Source organism: Ananas comosus, linkage group 2 (assembly GCF_001540865.1).
Source record: "Ananas comosus cultivar F153 linkage group 2, ASM154086v1, whole genome shotgun sequence".
In the NCBI taxonomy this organism is placed as follows: Eukaryota; Viridiplantae; Streptophyta; class Magnoliopsida; order Poales; family Bromeliaceae; genus Ananas; species Ananas comosus.
In genome coordinates, this window is record NC_033622.1 from 9701387 (window position 1) to 9706648 (window position 5262).

Consider the following 5262-nt stretch of genomic DNA (forward strand, 5'->3'; position numbering starts at 1 on the left):
AGTTTTCGTGGTACTTCCACCACGAAAACTCAAAAATCAGTAACCTATCTCTCTACACTCCAACCCTACTACCACCATCTACCATCATCCACCACCATCCACTTATCATAAACTAGGTTTCTGATAATTATTAATTTCTCATCTAGGTTTCCAATCTTTAAATCTTCGTGGTTCCCCAACCACGAAGATTTTTATAAGATCGAGTTAAGATATATATATATATATAAGAAAATATAAATAAAATAGCCGTCCCGCTGTAAAAATAGATAATTAAAACAAAACTTGAATAAGAAAGAGACCTAAATAGTCTGTGTTTCGAAGTGGTTCGTGTACCTTCAAAGACTCCGGGTAGTGTCTCGTACGCTCAGACTCTTTAAACTAACGTATGTATAAAAAAATAAAGATTCTTGTAGTTAAAGTAGTAAATGGTTTCGGTGGTTCCTTCAACAGACTTCCATTGGCTACAAAGCAGCTATGCGCGTAGATTTACCAATTTTCTTGTTTATCATGAGCTTTTAGACTGCTGTTTATAATGTCTCTACATTACGAGTTCATTTTATACGTAAACTTAAGTTATATGTTAAAGAAGGAGGTAACCTTCTTACCGGATGCAAGGCTTCCAAGAGAGAGTATTCTAGCTAGCTCAACTATATATATATATATATATATATAGTAGGTCTTGTGTGCTATTAGGAGCACGGAGGCCAACGTGCTCCTAAGCCGTTTTCGATGGTGGAGCTTCCGAATCGACGATCGGCTTCGTTAGACTTGATCTAGTGTATTTAAAGTATTTAAAAAATAAATTTTGTAATTTTTCAATATTATTTACCTAACAATCGAAAAAGTTCAAAATCAACAATTTTAAATGGTTGATTTATATCGTGTACTGTCCCTGGTGTTTAGCGGTTTGTGTGACTTCTGTATCTGTGGCTTGTCGACACATCTCGTGGGTGTCGAGACAAGTCGGAGCGTTTTGACGCGAAATAGATGCAAAACGGACTCAGTGTGATGCGAGAGTGGAGTTCTGACACTGAAATTTGCAAAGTGTAGAATTTCAGTGTTGAGTACCGGTACCTTGGGGGAAGTATCGGTACCCTAGTGAGATTGCGGAACTGGATGCTTTCGGGTTTGCGCAGTGTGATGCTGAGTACCGGTACCTGTTGTTGAGTGCCGGTATCGAGCTCGGGTACCGATACTATATCGGGTTGCACCGGTACCCAGCATGCGAGACTACGGATTGAGGGGCCGAGTACCGGTATTCAAGCTAAGTACCAATACTCCAGGTTGAAAAATGAGTTGGTGAGGGATATTTTGGTCTTTTTGGTGGTGGATTGTCTCACTACCTACCCCCAGCATATTTATCTACCTGAGAAACTTGGGAACTCAGTTAGCTTCTCCTCCATCTCTCTTTCTCTAGCTGATGTGTGCCGCTCGTTGGGAAATCGAGAGTTGAGCTCGTGTGGAGTCTTCGCTTGCTAGGAGGATCGCTCGAGCGCGTGGATTGTCCGGTTGAGGCCATCGGAGGTTGAGCGAGCGCATGGGTTTCCTCTTGTCGACTTCTTGCCGACGTTGGAGAGCGTTCGAGGTGGGTTAATGTTTACCGAAATCGTCAGATTTCCTTCTAAGTCCTAAAATTGTCAGCATGTATTATTGGCTTTGTTCATCATGTTAGTTGCTCGAATTCATCGATTTGCATGTTTTTATGAAATCTGAATTTGGAGCATAAGCTAGTGATTTTAGATGAAATTATACATGTTGGACTAAAATTTGACTTAGGAAAAAACTCATTAAACCTACACTGTCTTTTTCTGAAAGTTACCAGATTTAGTTTCAAGAGCTGTTGTGCTTTTGTATCCCTGCTGTTATTGTGTATTGGATACTCAGATAACTTCAGAAGCTGTTGTTCTTTTGTATCCCCGCTGTTAGTGCGTATTGGATACTCAGATAGCTTCATGAGCTGTTGTTCTTTGGTATCCCCGCTGTTAGTGCGTATTGGATACTCAAATAGCTTCAGGAGCTATTGTTCTTTTGTATCCTCGCTGTTAGTGCATATTGGATACTCAAATTAGTGTAGGGTGAGTTTACGCTCGTGCTAAGGGGCCGATCTCATTTTACAGTAGGGTGTAGACTGTTCTGTACTATCGGATGCCGTCGTGGTTGACTGTGGACCCCGATTTCGGTATTTGGCATCAGATTGTGTCAAGGGCATGTGAGCTTTGGTTGTTAGACCAGTTGGACCCATTAGCATTGACTACAACCTGTGAGAGCCTGCTGGAGCTCGACAGAGACGCGCTTGCATACTCGATTGGGTCGCGCCCACGAATGCCACTCCGGAGTGAGATTTTTCATTGCGATGAGGTAGCACCATTTCTGTTTGGACAGTTCTTGGACCGGTCATCCCCGTGGGTGGTGTACGGTGTACATTGGTTATAGGTAGGGTGGGTCTATTTGGGCAGCTCCAGTGAGATTGGGTTAGTGTGATGCATTTTTATATCTATAGATAGTCTGTGTTGGTTAGCGATAATATAGTGGCATATAGCTGTAGAGTTCTTTGCAGCTTTCCTTACTATCCTTTGCACATAGTTTTGTAGACTTAGTGGGTGGGCCGTTGAGGTCGGTGACGGTACCCACTGAGGACTACTCTGTTTTGCAGTAGTTCTCACACCCAGTTGTTGATACATTTTGCAGAGCCTTCGTCTGCGGCTGCTGCTGTTGTTGATTCGGATCGAGGCAAGGGAGTCGCGAGCTAGAGCCGTCCCTTCCCTGGTCATTTGCTAGATGAGCACCTGTCAGAGGTAGTGTTGGGTTTTGTGTACATACTGTTTTGTTGTTGGGGTACTCGCTGGAGCGAGGAGGTGTTGTAGCCTTTGTATGTACTGTGAACCCATTTTGTTTTATATATATTTTCTTCTAGTAGCCCTATACACTTGGTTGTAGCTATGACTTGCTTATAGGTATAGCTATCGCTTCGTATACACGAAAAATTTCTATATATACGGCAGGTCTGTTGGCGTGCCCGGGAAAACATGGTAACCCGGGGCGTGACATATCGTTTGCAAGTTTAACAGTGTAAAATTATTCAAATCAGATGAAATTTTGATAAAAAATTTTTTATACTATTTACTGCAAGATCAATATCTCTGATCGAAAATTTTAGTGTTATATCATCACTTTTTGTGAGATTTTTATTTTCAGCCGTTGATTTTGAACCCTTTCGATCGCTAGGTAAATGATATCGAAAAATCGCAAAATTTATTTTCTAGATACTTCAAATATGCTAGATCAAGTCTAACGGAGCCGGTCGTCGATTCAGAAGCTCCACCATCGAAAACGGCTTAGGAGCACGGAGGCCTCCGTGCTTCTAATAGCACACAAGACCTACTATATATATATATATATATATATATAGAGAGAGAGAGAGAGAGAGAGATAGAGAGAGAGAGAGAGAGAGAGCCATGGCTACTATACTATTATGAGCATTGGAGACCTCGTACTCATAAATTGTTTTCAATGATGAAGCTTCCGAATCAACGATCCACTCAGTTAAATATGATCTAGACTATTTGAAACTTCTAGAAAATAAATTTCGTAAATATTCGAAATCATAATAAAGTCCATCAAGTGGGCATAAAATGGACGGTCAAAATCGAACGATGTTCTAAAAAAGGATGATCGGATCCTTCAATTCAAGATTAGAGTTATTGATCTTTATCTATGTATTGAATAAAATTTTCTATCAAAAATTCAACAAATTCCGATTCTTTTACACCGTTAAATTAGCAAGTATCCCATACCGGCCGTTAAAAATTGTCAAATTTGTGACCTCTTGATCGTAAGGTAAATGATGTCGAAAAATTATAAAATTTGATTTCTAGAAGTTTTAAATGCTGTAAATAATCTCTCTCTCTCTCTCTCTCACAAGCCGATGATATGATAATACTCATGCTAGCGGGAGCATGAGTATTCAACAAAAGCTACTATCTCGAAGGCTTAACTAGGTTTTAACGTGTGGCATTCATCAATTCGGAAGCTTCTTCATCGGAAAACAACTTATGAGTACGGAGAGCGATCGTTACTCATCTAATATATAGTAGCCGGGCCCTAGTATATATATATTAATATATATATATATTATATAGAGCAGGACTGTGTGCTCTCAGGAGCACGGAGTCTCCGTGCTCCTGAGCCTTTTCGATGATGGAATTTTCGAATCGACGACGATCGGCTCCGTTAGACTTGATTCTAGCGCATTTGAAGTTTCTAAAGAAATAATTTTTGCGATTTTTCGATATCATTTTACCTAATGATCGAAAGGATTCAAAAATCCATAATTTTTAATGGTTATATTTGCCGTTTTCAAGTTTAACGGTGTAGAGAGAGCAAATCAGATGAAATTTGATAGAAATTCTTTATACTATCTACACAAAGAGTTTATAATTGCTGATCGAAATTTTAGTCTATATCACCACTTTTTATAGTATTTTTTTTTAAGCCGTTAAAAATTATTGATTTTGAATCTTTCGGATTGCTAGGTAAATGATATCGAAAAATTATAAAAATTATTTTCTAGAACATGTATAATACGCTAGATCAATGTTTAACGGAGGCCGATCGTCGGTTTGAAAACTCCATCATCGAAAATGGCTCAAGAGCACGGAGGGCCTCCGTGCTCCTGAGAGCACAGCAGCCCTGCGTCTATATATAATATATATAGTATATATATATAAAAGCACGTATATTCAAATTTGGGTCTGTCGACAGACCCATTTTTCGGCGGAAAATTAGCGCCATTTTTCTCTTTCCGTACGAAAAATTTTAAATATAAGAATAAAAGTAGAAATAGAACACAATGAATACGTTAAGTTCTCTATAACAGATTACTGATGTAAAATCCTAAAATAGTAAATTTTTCTATTTAATTTCAAAAGTAAGTTTTCTATAACAGATTACGGGTGGAAAATCCTATAAAAGATATTTTTCCATTTTTTTTAAAATATCTTTTTTAGATATTATTCTATTTAATTTTAAATATATTTCTTTTAAGATACGGATTTTATTTTTCGATTTAATTTCAAAATTTATTTCTAACAAATTTTATTTTCTATTTAATTTCAAAAGTAATTTTTGCATTAGAGATATTGTTAATTATTTATCATTTAAAGCATATCTTCTTTAATAGCGTGATTTATTATTTTAAATTTTTTAGATACATATTTGGCAATGCATATAAAATATGGCCTAAAATTAAAAAATAATTTAAAA